General features: G+C 36.7%; 1 long non-coding RNA gene across 1 annotated transcript in view; it reads left to right on the top strand.

Moving 5' to 3' along the window:
* The window catches only part of LOC123334645, a 37,996-nt gene extending 30,898 nt beyond the window's left edge, over positions 1-7,098 (top strand). The window contains exon 3 of the long non-coding RNA XR_006552632.2: positions 6,475-7,098. This is a non-coding gene — a long non-coding RNA (uncharacterized LOC123334645). The remainder of the gene's footprint in view (positions 1-6,474) is intronic.
* The last annotated feature ends 14,148 nt before the right edge of the window (positions 7,099-21,246 follow it).

Raw genomic sequence — 21,246 nt, 5'->3', positions numbered from 1 at the left:
CTTGTGCTTCTTCCAGCCCAGCGTTTCTCATAAGGTACTCTGCATATAAGTTAAACCATCAGGGTGACAATATACAGCCTTGACGTATTCCTTTTCCTATTTGGAACCAGTCTGTTTTTCCATGTCCAGTTCTAACTGTTGCTTCCTGACCTGCATATAGTTTCAGATCAGATCAGTAGCTCAGTCGTGTCCGACTCTTTGCGACCCCATGAATCGCAGCACGCCAGGCCTCCCTGTCCGTTACCAACTCCCGGAGTTCACTCAGACTCACATCCATCGAGTCAGTGATGCCATCCAGCCATCTCATCCTCTGTCGTCCCCTTCTCCTCCTGCCCCCAATCCCTCCCAGCATCAGAGTCTTTTCCAATGAGTCAACTCTTCTCATGAGGTGGCCAAAGTACTGGAGTTTCAGCTTTAGCATCATTCCTTCCAAAGAAATCCCAGGGCTGATCTCCCTCAGAATGGACTGGTTGGATCTCCTTGCAGTCCAAGGGACTCTCAAGAGTCTTCTCCAACACCACAGTTCAAAAGCATCAATTCTTCGGCGCTCAGCCTTCTTCACAGTCCAGCTCTCACATCCATACATGACCACAGGAAAAACCATAGCCTTGACTAGACGAACCTTTGTTGGCAAAGTAATGTCTCTGCTCTTGAATATGCTATGTAGGTTGGTCATAACTTTCCTTCCAAGGACTAAGCGTCTTTTAATTTCATGGCTGCAGTCACCATCTGCAGTGATTTTGGAGACCAAAAAAATAAAGTCTGACACTGCTTCCACTGTTTCCCCATCTATTTGCCATGAAGTGATGGGACCGGATGCCATGATCTTCGTTTTCTGAATGTTGAGCTTTTTTCACTCTCCACTTTCACTTTCATCAAGAGGCTTTTTAGTTCCTCTTCACTTTCTGCCATAAGGGTGGTGTCATCTGCATATCTGAAGTTATTGATATTTCTCCCGGCAATCTTGATTCCAGCTTGTGTTTCTTCCAGTCCAGCGTTTCTCATGATGTACTCTGCATATAAGTTAAATAAACTTATCGTTTACCATACTATTTTTCTTTGCCTCAATGAGTATAGTTACAATAGCTGTTCTAAAAATCCTTGCCTGTGTTAAAATTAAGTACAAAATGGAACCCAGACTTGATAATTTCCTGAGCAGACAAGACCAATTAAATCATATAAGTGTAACTTGATTTAGACTATTTTGCAAAGCAAGTGAAATTTAACTTGATTAGCTTCTTGTAAATGGTTCTGACAATTATAAAAGAAATGTTAAGTTGTCTTCCTAAAACTGGTATCAGATGATCCTTTTAACAAATTTCCTGTGTTATGGAAACCCCCATTGTAATAATTATCAATCATTTTTACATTATAAGCTGCCCTATAATGTCATACCCTGAGCTTCATATTAGTTTTAAATTTGAAAACTCCCAGTTCACAAACTATTCTTAAATGTACAATAAACTCTGACTAAATACTATTTTTTGGTTTGGTGGTTTTAATTTTGTTATTTCTAGATTTTTGACATCTACTAATTTCAATGTTTGGATCATCCGGGGTTGATGTTTACATTGTCTATTCTCTTTTGTTTATACTTTTTGGCTATTTTGAATAAGCTTCTCTGAACATTCATATATTAATACAAGTCTTTGTGTGGGCATACATTTTTTATTACATGTATCAAAGATACATGGGATAGAATTTCTTGGACATATGATAAGTTTCCACATCCAAAAACCTACCAGACCACTTTAATCTTTCACTCTCCAGCAGCATAAAAATGTTTTAGTGTCTCCACATCTGCAATCATACTTGATGTTGATAAGTCTTTCCAATTTCAGTCATTCTAGCAGATGTAGTAGTATCTCATTGTAGCTTAATTTGCCTTTCTCCTGTGACTAGTAATGTTGACCATCTTTTGTTGTGCCATCAAATCTTTTGCTCATTTAAAAAATTGAGTTGTATGTCTTCTTATTCTAGAGTTTTAATTGTTCTTTATATGTTTTAGATATTAGTCCTTTATCAGATATATGTTTTGTAAATATTTTCTCCTAGTCTGTGCTTTGTCTTTTTATTTCCATAAACAGTGTTCTTTGAAGAATAAAGTTTAAAAGATACTAATAAAATTCAATTTATAGTTTTTTTCTTATTGATTGTGCTTTGGTATCATATCTAAAAATTCTTTACCTACTCCAGGTCAGAAAGATCTTCTCCTACCTCTTCTCTTAAAATATTATAGTTTTATATCTTGTATTTAGGATTGTGATCCATTTTGAGTTAATTTTTGTATGTGATATAAGATATCTAAGTTTATTTTTAACATGTGGATATTTTTTCTGTTTTTTGAAAACATTATTCTTTCCCATTAAAGTATCTTGGTGTCTTTGTCAAAAATCTGTTGGCCATAGGGTCTGTTTAGAAATTTGTTATTTAGTTTTTAAAGATTTGTGGATTTTCAAAGTACCTTTGTATTATTAATACGTATTTTGCTTGACTTGAAAAAAAGTCAGTTGGCTGTAATATAAGTTCATTTCTGGACTGTCTGTTCTGTATGTCTATCCTTATTCCAAGATCACATTGTCCAGACTATTGTAGCCTTATAGTATATTTTGAAATCAGGTAGTATAAACTCTCTAACTTTTTTCTTATTGTTTGAAAATTTTCTAGCTACTATAGATTATTTGCAATTCTATATAAATTTTAGAATCACTTGTTAACTTTTAAAATAAAACTACTGGGATTTTATCATTATTTTGTTGATTCTGTAATTCAGACTTTGAATGTTAGCTCAAACTTGAATTTTAACTCAATTTACTGTTAAATTTTAATGTTACTGCGATTGTGATTGTTTTCTTCATTTTGTTTTTGGATTGTTTTGCTAATATAGAGAAATACTATTAACTTTTTATATTAATCTTATATCTTATGACCTTGGAAAACTTCTCTATTAGTTCTATTAATTTCTAAAGCATATTCCTTGGGGTTTTCTACATAAAAGATTTTAATGTCTGCAAGTAAAGACTTCTTACTTTTCAACTTGTATGCTTATAGTTTCTTTTTCTTGCCCTGCTATATCCTTTTGATATCTTTGTCTGCTCTGATCATTACCAAAATTTTATTAATATCTTCAGCCAGAATTGTGTATTAACTATCCTTTTAACTGTCAGTAATTGCTTTGCATATTTTGACATTTCATTACTAGGTACATACAAATATAGATTATTATAAAATACTTTTGAATTGACTGTTTTTAAAATCATACTCTCACATCTCTCTTTATTTCTAGTTATTGATTTTTGCATTAAAGTTTTCTTTATCTTATCTATCTATAGTTTCAACATCTCCCTTTTGGTTAGTGTTTGCATATAATCTCTTTTTCCATACATTTCTTTCAACTTTTGTTTCCTTACATTTAAGGTGAGGTCTTAAATAAAATACCTTAATTTAAGGTTCTGTAAGCAGTATACAGATTTTTAAAAATCTATTTGAATAATTTTGTCCTTCAATTGGAGGATATGATCCATTTATATTTGATATAATTACTATTATTTATGTTTAAATGTACTATATTAGGCTTGATTTCATTTTATTTCTTGTCTGTTTTTTCCTTTTTACTAAATTATTTTGAATTAGTAAGTATATTATTCTTTTTCTGTTTTTTTCTTGATAATAATACATCTGAAAATATTCCAGATGATAAGATATTACAGTTAATAAAGAGATTACAACATGCATTCTTGAATTATTACTACCTTCATTAAATTAGAATCCAGCTTAAATTAGTGCTTTTACTGCTTTCTGGACAATGCAAGGATCTCATAAACATTCTCACTAGAGTAACTGTCATTTTTTGTGCTGCTGCTGTTATATATCTTAGTTTCCATATATTTTAAATCCCATAAGTCACTTTAAAAAATCAACTAATATTAATTTAGATTTACTTACATTCTAAACTTTTGATCCTTTTCCTTAATTCCTATATCACAAGATTTACAGCTTCATCATTTTCCTAACGGAAAAACCCTTGCTAGTATGTCTTTTAGCATATACTTACATTGAATTCTCTCAGTCTTGTTTTTGAATTTTAGTTTATAACAGCTTGATTCATATTAATAATTTACAGAGCATAAATGCATCCTTTTAAAGATTTCCAATTCATTATTTTTTGTTATATTTGTAGCACTCTAAATATTCTGTCTTTATTTGTCAAATTACTTTGCCAACAAAGGTCCCTCTAGGCAAGGCTATGGTTTTTCCAGCAGTCATGTATGGATGTGAGAATTGGACTATAAAGAAAGCTGAGCACCAAAGAATTGATGCTTTTGAACTGTGGTGTTGGAGAAGACTCTTGAGAGTCCCTTGGACTGCAAGGAGATCCAGCCAGTCCATCCTAAAGGAGCTCAGTCCTGAATTTTCATTGGAAGGACTGATGTTGAAGCTGAACCTCCAATACTTTGGCCACCTGATGCGAAGAACTGACTCATTTGAAAAGACCCTGATGCTGGGAAAGATTGAAGGCAGGAGGAGAAGGGGACCACAGAGGATGAGATGGTTGGATTTCATCCCTGACTCAATGGACATGAGTTTGAGTAAACTCTGGGAGTTGGTGATGGACAGGGAAGCCTCGCGTGCTGCAGTCCATGGGGTTGCAAAGAGTCGAACATGACTGAGCAACTGAACTGAACTGAAATATAATGTCTAATTTATATTTATACAGTCGTAAATGCTGTCTAATTTCATCATCCCTGAAGAAACCTTGTACCTGTTATCAATTCATATTCCATTTTCTCCCTGCCCTTGGCAACTGATAATCTCCTTTTTGTCTCTATAAATTTGCATATTTTGGACATTTCATAAAAATAGAATCACAAAACTATCACCTTTGTGTGGCTTCTCTCACTTAGCAAAATATTTTCAAGCTTTATCTATATGAGCATAGATATGTACTTCATTCTTATAGTTCTTTTTATATTCTGTTTGTATCTCTTATCAAATACATAATTTGCTGATATTTTCTCCCATTATTTAAGGGTTTTTTTTTTTTCATTTTCTTGGTGATGTCCTTTGACGTGCAGATGTTTTAATTTATTGAAATCCAATTTATGCATTTTTAAATTTTTGTCACTTGTGCTTTTGGCGGCATATCTAAGAAACCATTGCTAAAGCTAGAGTCCTGGAGATGTTTTATGACTTTAGCTTTACATTTATGGATATAACCTATTTTGAGTTCATTTTGTATGTGGTTCAGCTTTATTCTGTTGCATGTGCATATGGGGAGGAAGGAGGGAGGAGGGTTCAGGGTGGGGAACACATGTATGCCTGTGGCGGATTCATTTTGATATTTGGCAAAACTAATACAATTATGTAAAGTTTAAAAATTAAAAAAAAAAAAAAAAAGACTGTTCTTTTCCCTTTGAACTGTCCCTGTTGAATATTCTCTCTGCCTTTTCTCATGTATGTTTCCTAGTTATTCTCTTTCGGTTTTCTAATCTTTGCCTTTTCTGCTATTAAACATATGTATATTGGATTCTTGATTTCAATTATTATCAGTTTTCATTCATACAATTTATACTTGATTCTTTTTAGTAGATCCCTGTTTTCTTATAAAATTTCCACCCTTCTCTCTGTTATAAAGAATACATTAAGCATTGTTATTTTAAAATCTAATGATAACTCCAACAGCTGAATCATCTTTAGTTCTATATCTGTTCTCTAATTTTTCCTTTTTTTTTTTTGCTATATGTTCCAATTTCTTATTTTCTCTAGTAATATTTGATGAAGTATTGATATTCTGAATGAAAAATCATAGAGATCATAGGTGATGGTGTCTTTCCCCAAGATAGTTTAATTTCATTTGACAGGAAGAGCGCCATGGCAGATCACCTTGATCTAGTGGAAAACGGATTCTGTACTCTGATGGCATTGGTCTTATTCTAAATTGCCTTCATTCTTAGGACAAAGTCCTTCCTTCTAAGGGATAGCTTTTCAGTGGTCTCAGTCATGAGGGTGTTTCCTGTGTCACCTCTACTTTCTGAGCCCTGAATGATAACCTACACGTCCTCAGCACTACCATACTGCCAGGGTCTTTGCTTCGCTGTCATACTACTATTTTTGGCTAGGTTTCTGTGAGTCTTGCTCTGTGCATATGTGGTTTCAAAGATGGAAAACCCTTTGCAGGGAAATTGCATGCAGAATTTCAGGTACACTTTTTATGTGTTTTCTCATTTTCTTCAAGTCTACCCTATTGTTTAGCCGCTAAGCCATGTCTAACTCTTCTGCGACACCATGGAATTTAGGCCACCAGGCTCATCTGTCCATGGGATCTTCCAGGCAAGAATATGGGAGGGGCTGCCATTTCCTTCTCCAGTCTACCCTGTTGGATGCCCTCAACTCTGAATCCTGTCTCTTCAGCCCAGTGAGAATGTTGCAGCCAGGTTTGTCTTTGTGTTTAGCCTCTGTTTCTCTCCGTGGCAGATCTGCGGGTGTCTTGAGGAAGATCACAGAGCAGAGAGGCTCATCTCCGCGTGCTTGCCTTCTCTCCAGGACCGCTGCTTCTCACGTTCTCCCTGCTGTCAGTATTCGCTAATGTGTCAAGCTATTGTGTCATGCATTTTATAATTAATTTTGACAACAGAATTACTCTGATATTTAACTTTGCTGTATTAACTGGAAGCAGAGTCTTCCCAGCTTTCTTTTAAGAAATATACAAGGAGAATTCCTATTTTTTACTATAGTATAGTTCCGTTGTGTCAGCAAGTAATACTTTTTAGAAAATAAGATACGTTCTTGGTGTTATAATTTGTGGGTTTTATCTGTGATTGGAAGGCTTGGCTTTAAACTGTAAGGAGAGCGCCCTAAAATTATGTCAGTGCTATAACATTTACACAGGGACATGATGACTCAAAATTCATAAAAGCAGGCTGGCTTTCTTTGGGCTATATATGAGACCTCAACATACGTGATGTATAATGTGTTAAAGAAAACCTGTTGTACCAATATTTTGATCCATACTTAATGTGTCAGCTATCCTTAGCATTTAATTCACTGTATTTTTGTTGTTTTAGACTGTAAAACATATTTCAAAAATAAACAATTTGAGTGGCCCAAGTCTCTTTAAAATGTCGCTAAAAAACTTTGAGCAACTTGCTAAATATTCTCTCAGTAACCCCTTTTTTGATTTGATTTGATTTGATCTGATAGAGTGCCTGATGAACTATGGATGGAGGTTCATGACATTGTACAGGAGAGAGGGATCAAGACCATCCCCAAGAAAAAGAAATGCAAAACAGCAAAATGGCTGTCTGAGGAGGCCTTATAGATAGCTGTGAAAAGAAGAGAAGCTAAAGGCAAAGGAGAAAAAGAAAGATATACCCATTTGAATGCAGAGTTCCAAAGAACAGCAAGGAGAGATAAGAAAGCCTTCCTCAGTGACCAGTGCAAAGAAATAGAGGAAAACAACAGAATGGGGAAAGACTAGAGATCTCTTCAAGAAAATTAGAGATACCAAGGGAACATTTCATGCAAAGATGGGCTCAATAAAGGACAGAAATGGTATGGACCTAACAGAAGCAAAAGATATTAAGAAGAGGTGGCAAGAGTACCCAGAAGAACTATACAAAAAAGATCTTCACGACCCAAATAATCACGATGGTGTGATCACTCACCTAGAGCCAGACATCCTGGAATGTGAGGTCAAGTGAGCCTTAGGAAGCATCACTATAAACAAAGCTAGTGGAGGTGATGGAATTCCAGTTGAGCTAGTTCAAATCCTAAAAGATGATGCTGTGAAAGTGCTGCACTCAGTATGCCAGGAAATGTGGAAAACGCAGCAGTGGTCACAGGACTGGAAAAGGTCAGTTTTCATTCCAATCCCCAAAAAAGGCAGTGCCAAAGATGCTCAACCTATTGCACAATTGCACTCATCTCACATACTAGTAAAGTAATGCTCAAAATTCTCCAAGCCAGGTTTCATCAGTACATGAACTGTGAACTTCCAGATGTTCAAGCTGGTTTTAGAAAAGGCAGAGGAACCAGAGATCAACTTGCCAACATCTGCTGGATCATCAAAAAAGCAAGAGAGTTCCAGAAAAACATCTATTTCTGCTTTATTGATTATGCCAAAGCCTTTGACTGTGTGGATCACAATAAACTGTGGAAAATTCAGAAAGAGATGGGAATACCAGACCACCTGACCTGCCTCTTGAGAAACCTATATGCAGGTCAGGAAGCAACAGTTAGAACTGGACATGGAACAACAGACTGTTTCCAAATCGGGAAAGGAGCACGTCAAGGCTGTATATTGTCACCCTGCTTATTTAGCTTATACGCAGAGTACATCATGAGAAACACTGAGCTGGAAGAAGCACAAGCTGGAATCAAGATAGCCGGGAGAAATATCAATAACCTCAGCTATGCAGATGACACCGCCCTTATGGCAGAAAGTGAAGAAGAACTAAAAAGCCTCTTGATGAAAGTGAAAGAGGAGAGTAAAAAAGTTGGCTTAAGGCTCAACATCCAGAAAACTAAGATCATGGCATCTGGTCCCATCACATCATGGGAAATAGATGGGGAAACAGTGTAAACAGTGTCAGACTTTATTTTTCTGGGCTCCAAAATCACTGCAGATGGTGACTGCAAGCCATGAAATTAAAAGACGCTTACTCCTTGGAAGAAAAGTTATGACCAACCTAGATAGCATATTCAAAAGCAGAGACATTACTTTTCCAACAAAGGTCCATCTAGTCAAGACTATGGTTTTTCCAGTAGTCATGTATGGATGTGAGAGTTGGACTCTAAAGAAAGCTGGGCACCAAAGAATTGATGCTTTTGAACTGTGGTGTTGGAGAAGACTCTTGAGAGTCTCTTGGACTGCAAGGTGATCCAACCAGTTCATCCTAAAGGAAATCAGTCCTAAACATGCACTGGAAGGACTGATGTTGAAGCTGAAACTCCAGTACTTGAACACCTGATGCAAAGAACTGACTTTTTGGAAAAGACCCTGATGCTGGGAAAAATTGAAGGTGGGAGAAGAAGGGGATGACAGAGGATGAGATGGTTGGATGGCCTCACTGAATCAACTCACTGAATCAATGGACATGAGTTTGAGTAAACTGGAAGTTGGTGATGGACAGGGAGGCCTGGCCTGCTACAGTCCATGGGGTCACAAAGAGTTAGACACGACTGAGCAACTGAACTTAACTGAACTGAAGCCTTTTTTGAGAATTAACAAATTCCTTCTATTAATCTTAGTTATACCCAGAAATATTATAGTACATATAAACATATTTATTGATATTGCTGTTGATGACTATCAAGATGTCTCTTCTACTGAATATTATTTTTAAAGTAACAACTGACAAAATATCTTTCTCTTTATCCTTGCCTAAGTGTTTGCAAACTCTATCTACTAAGTGTCAGAACAAGAACTGATTATTTCTGCCTACTCACTATCATTGATACTTTGACAACTATCAAAAGTCTTGACATTTCATTATAATCCACATAAGTGATAAGCATTTCCTTTAAAACAGAACCTTCAGCTTTACTTGGAGAATTATGGAAATAGCTGTGAGATTTAAACAATTGTTTTCAATAATATTTGTAAAGGGGAAATTTACGACTGCAAGACAAACAAAGGAGTGACTGTCTATATTTTCAATTCAATTTTAGAGCCTTTGGAGATTATCTGAACCTATAGGGATATGGAACTTTGTCTCTAACTAAGCTGTTTTACAACTTTGTACAAAGTTGTATAAAATGGACGAGTGCTAAGTCGCTTTAGTTGTGTCCGACTCTTTGTGACTCCATGGACTGTAGCCCGCCAGGCTCCTCTGTCCATGGGATTCTCCAGGCAAGAATACTGGAGTGGGTTGCCATGTCGTCCTGCAGGGGATCTTCCTGACCCAGGGATCGAACCCGCATCTCTTAAGTCTCCTGCACTGGCAGGCGAGTTCTTTACCAGTAGCACCATAATGCAAATAATTCTTGTCTGTAGACATGTAAAAATATTTTTCTGATAGAAGGAAAACATTTTCCTCCTGTGGGAAAGCCAGTTTTGCAAATTCATCTCAGTATTACAGATTCAGCAGTATGTATTCTTTGTGATCCCCCTTTTGAACCCATTGAAATGGGTCCCTCATTTAATTAATGAGTTAAGTAACATCTTTGACATGTGTTAATTTTACATTTGTATGAACGACATTTGATCTTCTTTTGAAAATTATCATCTAACCTAATGCTCCCTTGGGCTTGTCATTTATGGAAACTCTTAATGGAAACTGAATTTATGTGGGGATGGAATTTAGGTAGATTTGAATGAGTATAATGATGGTCAATGAAAGTATGAAAGACAAGAGCTTGTTTCTTTCCCCAGGCTTGACCCACTCAGTGCAGGAAATATGTCCTTAAGATTACAAAGATTTCTCAGGGTTTTGTTGTTGCTTTAGTTTGTGTACCTTAGTAGTACCTATAGAGAAATATTTTCTCATTAAATCTGTTACACACACTGCAATTATTTTTAATATGATTTTTGTTGTACTCTTTATTTCAAAGTCTGGTTTGTTTCTTTATTTCCAAGATTGGTTTAGTAACTAAAACTGCCCACACTTCTGATAACAATTACCAATAAAGAGGAACATGTATTATTATATATTTATAAATCATTCAGAATTTGAAGAATCTCTTAAGCCACTTACAAAATAAAATCTTTCTCAGTTCTGTACCCCTTCATCGGCACCAGAAATGCAAGGAGTAATTTCCCCATCATTAATACTACCCTAGTTGTCCAGGATTTCATCTCTCCTATTGTTGGTTTTCCCAGGGGGTTCAGTGGTAAAGACTCTGCCTGCCCGTGCAGGAGATGCAAGAGATGTATATTCGATTGTTGGGTCAGGAAGATCCCTGGAGGAGGAAATGGCAAGCCACTCCCGTGTTCTCGCCTGAGAAATTCCATGGACAGAGGAATCTGGCAGGCTACAGTCCGTGGGTCACAAAAAGTTGGACGCTACTGAGCAACTAACCACACATGCATGCATCTTGAATTTAAGAGGGTCTGAAACATGATAATCAGGAGGAAGATTTTGGGTTATTCAAACAATAAAATCCTGTAGTCCAGAAGACATCATCAAGGCTCAAAATCAGTAGATGAACCACTGGGTTCTAAAGTCCTTTCTTGTTGCTAAGGAGAGGATCACCTGGAGTTGTGTGACATTCTTACTCAAGTGAAGGCTCCAGCTTATTCAGCTTGCATTCACCATATGGGCACTGGATTGGTGCTCTTGGCAGTGGTTCTTAATTAGATCTACCTACTGGTTTCTTCCCAGATTGCAAGCTCCCTTCTTGGGCTCCAAATTTCCCAGGGCTCCTTTTGTTACCCCCTCTCATTTCCTCACCTCTTTCCAACTTCCTTTTTGTCAGGAATAAGGGGTGGAGGGGGGCAAATCTGTTCCTCTCTATTTGGACTTTCCTTACAGGCAGTTTTTCTTTCCTTGTTTAGTTCTCTTGTTTTTTTCCTGACAGTAAACTTTGATGGCTCATTACCTTTAGAGGTTGAATCATTAGCAAGCAAAATATTAGTTCTCTTTCTTAATATTCAAACCTTGCCTCTAGGCAAGGAAAAATATTTGCATTCCATTATTCTCTGCATGAAAGGAAAAAAATTAAAAAGTTTAAGTTTGTATATTATAATAGTCATAAATTGGAGTCTTGCCACAGAAAAGTATTTGATTAGGATGCTTTTAGGAGGTAGAAAAATTGATATTGGAGCTGACAAGCTCCCTTCATTATGCTTTCTCTTAGGTTCAGAATATAGAAGAAATTCTGTACCAGTCTACAATCCCTTTAGAAACCACTTGAGTTTGATATCTGTTTGGAGTTGAAAAATTCTTAGATTTTTAGAATGGTAACATAATTCATATAAATTTATTATGTAACTTCTTCCAGAGGGTCCTGGGATAGCACTGGTTACTCAGAAAATTTTTTTTTTTTTTGCCATCAATGAATGGCAAAAAATGAATATTCACACTCCATAGGATTAAGTATTTAAATGGTCTCTTGTCACTTCAGAATATCTTCTCCTACTAAAAATTTCAGATCAGATTATGTTTTGATGCCAAATAAATTAAAAACTTACCTCAGACTTTTCAGAGCTTTCTGGATTTTGCAATTTTGAATAGAAAATGTAGGCTTATATTTCTTCAATTTTAAGATGTTATCAATTTCAAATGATAGTTTTGAAAGCCCCAAAATAATTTACTATTATTCCATGTGTTTTTACTGTTTTTTCACTATCTTTTAGTTATATATACCTGATTTTATTGTATCTGGGGCAGTGAACATGGTGTGCATAATATTTTTTTTGGTTTTGTGTTTGTATTTGTTGAAACTTCCCTTGTGGGTAGCATGTGGTTATTTATCATAAATTTCTTACTTATATTAAAAAAGTGTTTATTTTCTGAGTGCATGTATGTATTCATGTATATACTGATCTCTCTCTATATATACATATGTTTGTGTATGTATAGAAATATCTAAGTAGACACACAGGTACATACTTATATATATTAGCAAATGTTGTTATATCATTCCGACATTGTCCACCACACTTATTTTGAATCTGCTTGATCTATTCTGCTATCTGAAATACATATCTTAAAAGTTCCTGCTATTTCTGTAAGCCTATTAGTTTATCTTTCCAGTTCTGAGTTTTTTCTTTTCATTCTGATACATTTTATGTTGTTTGATGACTATGTATTTTATGGCTTTTATGTGAATGAAGCCATTCCTTCATTTCTTAATGACTTTTGCCTTCAATTCTTTTATTAATCAGACACTCTCAGGTTTCTTTTGATTGCAACTAGCCTGGCATTTTGTTGTTGTTAAACAGAGCTTGAATAGTTTAAATCTGTTTTGGATAATTTAATCCATTCATATTTATTATAATTACTGATATGTTTAGAATTATTTCTGCTCTCTTGTATGAATTTTCAAATTATTATAATTCTTGTTTCTCTGCCCGCCCATTTCCTCTTATTTTACATATATTTCTCTCGATTAGGGCTTGGTAAACTACAGCCTGCAGGCAAATCCAGTGCAGTATGAGTCAAGTTCAGTCATTAATTCGTACATGGGGGATGTCTGTGGCTCCTTTCGTGTGGCAGCAACAAGGTTGAGTGGCTGTGATGGCCGCCCTGTGGCTGCAAGATCAAGAACATATGCTCTTCAGTACGTTACTGATAAAATTGCAGAACTCTGCCTTAAGTAATTGTTGGGTAGATCTTTGCTCTTTAATGACATTAAAAGATGTGCTGCCTTATTTCCAAGTTCTAGGTAATATTTTTTCCTAAATTAACAATTTTTTTTCATTTTTGATTACTTACAAATAAGCAGTTTATAAATCTTGGACGTGTGATCTTTCTGAATTTCTATGAAAGTCATGTTTTTAACTTCTTTTTGATGTTGACCCTGATCATATTGGTTTCTTCTACTTCTCCATTATGAAGGCTTCAGCTTCCTTTTTGTAATTGATAGCTATTTTGGAGGGAGATATTGGATTATATCAATAGCCATTCTTCATCAAACCCAGAAACCTTAGCATCTATTGACTACTTCCACCTGAATCAACTACCATATGGCTGTTGCCGGATGGTAATTTTCTATTTCTGTCTTTTTCCCACTTTGGTCTACTTGTTAATAGGAATTCTACTAAGAAAGTAGTAGAATTATCACCCCTTTTATGTATGTGTATATGTATGTATCAACTCAGGGATTTCTGTTTTATTCACTGAGTTTTAATCAATTCCTATTTGGATTTCCCAGGTGGTGCTAGTGGTAAAGAATCTGCCTGCCAATGCAGGAGACACAAGAGACGCATGTTTGATCCCTGGGTTTGATCCTTGGGTCAGGAAGATCCCCTGGAGAAGGGAATGGCTACACACTCCAGTATTCTTGCCTGGGAAATCTCAGGGACAGAGGAGCCAGGCAGGCTACAGTCCATGGGGTTGCAAAGAGTCAGACACGACTGACTGACAAACATTACCACTACTACTACCATTATTTTAATGCTCAAATTGTTTAATTTGGCCAGTATGAACCTCTTGAAAGCTGGCTCTTATGTCCTTTTAACATGCCCAATTATTCTTCTAATCTGTAACCAGATATATTACCCATTATGTAACTGGCCCACACCCTGCCCAGTTATTCTTTAAGTACTTTCTTATATTCTGGCACACCAAGATATTCCAGGACCATCTATCTTATACTTTTCTTGCCTCCATCCTGAAATCAGTTATTTCCCCAAGGATTTTAGGTTCCTTTAGAGGAAGATGGAATTTTGAAACTAATATCTGGGCACTCACTTATGTTCATTGTTAGTTACTAAAGTGTCATTGCTTCTAGATGGTCTCCAAAGAAGGTGCAAAATATATATGTGCGTATGGACATATGTATACACATATTATGACACATACATATCTATGTATATTTATATATCTATCCGGAGAAATGTATAAAGTATGTTCAAACATGAGTTCACACTGGTATCTCCAATTCCAATTTAACAGCTCAAGCTTCTTTCTAGTCATCCTCCTTTTCTTATTTGTAACTCACTTCTCCAACACTGAAAAATCTGGCTCACAGTATCATTAGTCATCTTTATAGTGTCGTTTATTTATTTATTTAGGCCCTGCCACATGGCTTGTGGGATCTTAGTTTCTTGCCCGGGGATTGAACCCAGGCCCACAGCAGTAAAAGCACAAGTGCTAACCCTGGCCCACCAGGGAATTCCTCTATTGTCTTTAGTATAGTTACTTCTTTTCTCAGTCTCTCTGTATATAACTGATCTCCTGACCACAGGAGCCATATGTTTGGCCTTTGCTCCATCATCAGCCCTTCCCACTCCCTTATCCATCCTCCCCACCTCATGTCTGCTTGGCCTTTGCCTCTACCGCCACCTCCTTGAATTGGTTGCTTGCTGCATGGCCCAACACCTCCTCAGCTCCAGACTCACGACTGCCTCCTGTGCTTTCAGAAAGTGGAAGACCAGAAGGGAAAGAGACACGTGTACCCCAATGTTCATCGCAGCACTGTTTATAATAGCCAGGACATGGAAGCAACCTAGATGTCCATCAGCAGATGAATGGATAAGAAAGCTGTGGTACATATACACAATGGAGTATTACTCAGCCATTAAAAAGAATATATTTGAATCAGTTCTAATGAGGTGGCTGAAACTGGAGCCTATTATACAGAGTGAAGTAAGCCAGAAAGAAAAACACCAATACAGTATACTAACGCATATATATGGAATTTAGAAAGATGGTAACAATAACCCTGTGTACGAGACAGCAAAAGAGACACTGATGTATAGAACAGTCTTATGGACTCTGTGAGAGAGGGAGAGGGTGGGAAGATTTGGGAGAATGGCATTGAAACATGTAAAATATCATGTATGAAATGAGTTGCCAGTCCAGGTTCGATGTACGATACTGGATGCTTGGGGCTGGTGCACTGGGACGACCCAGAGGGATGGAATGGGGAGGGAGGAGGGAGGAGGGTTCAGGATGGGGAACACATGTATACCTGTGGCGGATTCATTTTGATATTTGGCAAAACTAATACAATTATGTAAAGTTTAAAAATAAAATTAAACACACACACACACACACACACACACACACAAAGAACTTCATAATAAGCATTTTCTAGACATGCAAATAAAATGTACTCCTTAAAACAAACAAACAAACAAAAATAAACTATTATACTTCAAAATTGTCTATAAACAATTGCAAAAAAAAAAAAAAGAAAGTGGAAGAACCTATTAAGTAGAGGAAGAAGAGGAGAAATAAAGGATTTTTCTTTTTAAACCTTCATGGTCTGAAATGTTTGTTTCTAGGCCTGTTTTTTTATTTTTCTGAATTGTTTTTTTCTGGTAGCAGTGATGAACTCTTTGGACAAAAGAATCCTGTCACTTAGTTCTTAGAAATTCTTCGTCTCTATTTCTCCAACCATAGCTCTTCCTTTTTGTCTTTCTTCTCCTCTTAGGAAGATTCATTGTCAGACATTAGAACTTCTAATCTGTTTTCTGTGTCTTTTAAAATTTTCTCGAGAGTTTACATCTCATTACCTCCGTATTATGTCCTGGAGGAATCTCACAGAAGTATATTCCAGTTTACCAACTTACTTGGAAGTAGATCCAGTATGTTAGTCAGTCTGTTTATTAAGTTGTATATGGCTTCTCTAGGGGTCATTGGTAAAGTATCCACCTACCAATGCAGCAGAGACAGGTTCAGTCCCTGGGTCAGGAAAATCCCCTGGAGAAGGAAATGGCAACCCACTCCAGGATTCTTGTCTGGGAAATCCCATGGACAGAGGAGCCTGGTGGGCTACAGTCCATGGGGCCGCAAAAGTGTCGGGCATGACTTAGCGACTAAACAACAATGAAATTTATTAATGAGTACATTTTTCATTTGACAGACCTTTAACTGATTATTTTATTACTATTATGTTTGCTTCATAACCATTTTTTCTTGTTTTTATATATTTTATTGAATTTCCTGTTTTGTCTCTCCTATAGTATTAAACATTCTTTGAAGACCTTTCCGTTAATTCATCTCCTTAAGTCAAAGTTCTTTGTTGTTAATTGAATGACTGATCTTGATGACAGTCTTTCATGGTGTTGCCATGGGATTAGTAAATCTTATTTGGATATTTATCTCCAGTGACAGAATTCTTCTGCATGTGTGCCAAGTACTGACAGTTGCCTGCGTGTCCAAAATGACTTCCAGTGGTGATGATGTAGTTCTCCTAATACCACATAACATGGCTACAGCAAGGGCAGTATTTTCTTTCAGGATGGCTGTCTTGACGTCTTAGCTCAGCAGCTGTGGCGTGCACCAGATATAAAGGTCCTGAAGATTTCCTGCCTATAATACTTCAGTTGTGATGGCTTCCCACACAATGGCTGCCTCTTATACTTATTCTTGTGATTGTGGCTCACTGCTATGACTGCCGGTCTTTCTTTTAGCAATACCCCACAAGTTCATCAGTTCAGTCGCTCAGTCGGGTCTGACTCTTTGTGACCCCATGGACTACAGCACACCAGGCTTCCCTGTCCATCACCAACTCTCGGAGCTTGCTCAAACTCATGTCCATCGAGTCAGTGATTCCATCCAACCATCCTCTGCCGTCCCCTTTTCCTCCTGCCTTCAGTCTTTCCCGGCATCAGGGTCTTTTCTAATGAGTTAGCTCTTTGCATCAGGTGGCCAAGGAGCTTCAGCTTCAAGTGGCCAAGGAGCTTCAGCTTCAGCATTAGTTCTTCCAATGAAAATTCAGGACTGATTTCCTTTAGGATGGACTGGTTTGATCTCCTTGTTGTCCATGGGACTCTCAAGAGTCTTCTACAACACCACAGTTCAACAGCATCAATTCTTCAGCACTCAGCTTTCTTTATGGTCCGACTCTCACATCCATACATGACTACTGGAAAAACCATAGCTTTGACTAGATGGACCTTTGTCAGTAAAGTAATGTCTCTGCTTTTTAATATGCTGTCTATATTTGTCATAGATTTTCTTCCAAGGAGCAGGCGTCTTTTAATTTCATGGCTGCAGTCACCATTTGCAGTGATTTTGAAGCCCAAGAAAATAAAGTCTGTCACTGTTTCCATTGTTTCCACAAGTTCATGCCCACCAAGAATTCCTTTTCTGGTTAAGAATTAATTTCTTATAAAATAAAACAAATTAAAAAAATAAATAATTTGAATTAAAAAAAATTAATTTCTTTCTTTTCTCTCCCCTTCCTTCCTTCCTTCCTGTCTTCATTCCTTCTTCCCTCCCTCCCTTTTTTCCTCCCTTCTTCCTCCTCCTCCTTCTCCTCTCTCTTCCTTCCTTTTTCTTTATTCTCTGGTTTTGTGTGTTAGTCTGCATCTTAGAACCAAAATCTATAAATGAAATTTAGTACCTTTTTGTTAATGAATTTACATAAACAATGGCATTTTGTGTCTTATCCTTCATAAAGATAGAGTTATAACGCTTCTTTGTATTTGGAGTTTAAAAGACTTTTCTGAGTCATTCTCAATGGGCACTCAAATGTAGCACCATGTGAAAACCACACTTCCTGGCATAGTGACTTCTTTAGTATGTTTAGGCTTGAAACAGTGACACTATAATGTGGAAGAGCACTGGGATTTTGTCTGTATTTCCTATTTGATTAAGTTCATGTTTTCTTTTTATCTTTAAATGCCTTAAGTATTTCTGGAAGTTAAATAGCTTTTCTTGAAAGTCAGCCAAAGATTTTAATAGATAACTATTTGGAGGCCTGACTGTGGTTCTTTATAACCATGTGTTGTTTGTAGCAGTCTTTCCCCACTTTGAGAATTTGATGATCTATTAAAAAGATCTGGCAATTTCCAGGGCCTTTAATTGTATCACCTGACTTCTGCCAGGTATCCTTTCTCACAATACTGTTTCATTTCAGTGGTTTTATAACGTACTCATTTTGAAAGCATGTTAAATGAACATTTGAGATCTGAATTTCAGTCTGTGAGTAACAGTATAGCATGTGACACCATTGCTGAAAACAGGCTCACGACTCAATGACAAACTCCTTAACTGGGACGTCTGTGTACGGACGTTGACATCACAACTTATCCAGCCAAGTTCTTGGGACACAAAGTATGAAAAAGTTTTGCTTTAGTCAAAAAATATGGTGTTCTTGTTATTAGTAAATATCTAACACACTGAGTTAGAGAATAGAAACAAAAAGGGTATAATAGGGTAAAAGCAACTAAGTTGGTCTCTGTGTCAGGTAGGTCTTCTCTGACAACATGGAAAAGGAGAAATAATTCCAAATAGCTTAAGAAAAAGAATATGTTGACTCGTGTAACAGAAAATCCAGGGGTTTGATACAGGACTTAAAATACTATCATTAGGACCTGGTTTTGCCATCTCTCTTCATTCAGCTATGCTGTGTGTTGGCTTCATTCTCAGGCTGGCTAAGCCTAACCTCTCCAGTGTTCAAGTCCAGAGGAAATGGGAGAAAGCGTCCTCTGGAAATTTCCATGTAAACCCTTGGATCCACTGTAATGGGACCAATTTGGATCATATGGGTTCTGACCCAATCTCCTGGGGGATCTTTTGCTCTGATTGACTAGGCATCAGGATGGCATGCCATCCAAAATACACAGATTGAGACTCAGAGGGAAGATAAATAGTTTGCCAAGGAAAACTGTGCAATTTAACTTTAAGCAACGTGACATGATATTGGATAGTCAACAACAACATGTCTTATAGATATGGTTGAATATTGAAGACAGAGAAAATAGATAAATAGACTAAAAACTCTCAATTGTATTAAGTAAAGGTGGCTGTGAGTTTCTATTTGATTACAATTTATTAAATTATAAAGGTTTTTAAAGGTCTCTAATTAGTGCTCTGTCATCAGTCTTACATATTATTTCTGTTCTTATACATAGACTAATTTATTTGTTTAAAATTTATTTAGAATTAAACTAAACAGAAGAAAGAAAGAAATAGAAATATATAGGAGTAAATTAGAAAAAGTAAATGTTTCATTAAATTATCCAAGTATACCTTAAGGCTCTTTTTATTTATTATGATGACCTGGAACACTTTAATTGCATCGCTCCACTTGGCTCTAGTGTATAGGTAAATAGTAGTTAAAAAAAAATCTGTTTGCTAGCAACCTAGGGGTAAACCAAACTGTGTTTGCTGTTCCCATAAATCCCAGATACAGTGCTCTAGGTTCTGGTCAGAACTCAATTTTTCTTGTTTACTGACTCACCCAGTAGTGTAAATATATGTAAAATATGATTATAGTATGGAATTCTAGCCTCAAGACTGATTTATTACACCTTCCTCTGAGATCTTAACACAGATAAAAATAGAACAGCGAGAAAATAAGCAGCTACTCCGCCTCTTAACCAGCGACAGGGTTACCCTTTCTCTCTGCCTCCTGGATCCACACCAGTGGGACCAGATAAACACATAGAAGTGAATTGTTCTCCACTTGGGTCATAATGTCATAACTGTGCTTGAATGTTATCTGTCTTTCAGCTTCACAAAGGCTTTTGCAATGATGAATGTAAGGTGTGGTCTGTCTTAAAACTAGTTGTGGTATGGAAGGAAATTCTTGAGGGCTCTAAAGAAGCCTAGGAGCAGTAACTGGAATTGTGGGAACAGGGATTCTTTGAGAGCGAGGGGAAATGTCCTATCCCCACATTTTTGGTGGAGCAGAAGACGTAAACCAGGTGCTTTTTTCAGTGTTTCTGCTTCTAGATTAACTTAGCTGTCTCCAAGTGCATCCTGGGCGTGTGTGTGTGTGTGTGTGAGAGAGAGAGAGAGAGAGAGAGAGAGAGAGAGAGAGAGAGAGACCTAAAGATACTAGAGCCCTTCCCTCTTCCAGTTCATGAGAAGTGAATAAATAAAGGCTTGGCAGCCATCTCACAGAGGCTGCTGACACCTGCTCCGGACAAATCCCAGGGCAATGTGCTTTCTATCTTCACTCCATGTTCTGCACGAAGGACTGAACTTTGTTTATCCTTATCCTCCATCCAGCTAAAGAGATTGTATTTCATGGCCAGCTGGTTCCCTTTGAGGGTGACTTTGGCTCCTTAAATATGATACTTGTCTAGATAAATGTTTAAGTTATTTAACAAAGGACATAAAACCCCACCTTTTCCTGATAGCTTTTTTCCACTTTTCATTACTCTAATAGAGATCATTTGTGTTTGTTGACAAAATTATTTGGTTTTGTTCCCCCAGGAACAGTATTAAAAAGACTAAATATTTTATTACTGTAGAAGGAATTCTTTCTACTTCATTCGTATTTGTAGCACTGTCCTCTTGCAGCTGTGAATATGATCACAGAAGGTCTAGAGTTATTGGTGTTTATTTAATATAAGTATTCTCAACTAATTTTTCTTTTTGGGGGGGTTTCCTTTTGCTGTATTTCCCCTTATTGGCATGTAGTACTTTCCACACTCAACTTACCTACTAACATGAGAGTGCTTAGAATTAAAACCTTAAGTCATAATAAAAAATATTAAGTACACATGTTTCTTAAGATGCACAGAGGTTTTCCAAACCCTGCAGTGAATACCCATAATGTCTCTTGCTGGGCCTTGCACATAATTTGCATTCTGCCTTGCTTGTTATTTGAGTGAAAAAGATGTAAATAGTTTGAATTATCTGTGTAACTATCCTCAAATCATAATATCAATGCTCTTCA

This window comes from Bubalus bubalis, chromosome 8 (assembly GCF_019923935.1).
Source record: "Bubalus bubalis isolate 160015118507 breed Murrah chromosome 8, NDDB_SH_1, whole genome shotgun sequence".
Lineage (NCBI taxonomy): Eukaryota > Metazoa > Chordata > Mammalia > Artiodactyla > Bovidae > Bubalus > Bubalus bubalis.
This window is presented reverse-complemented; position numbering and strand designations above follow the sequence as displayed.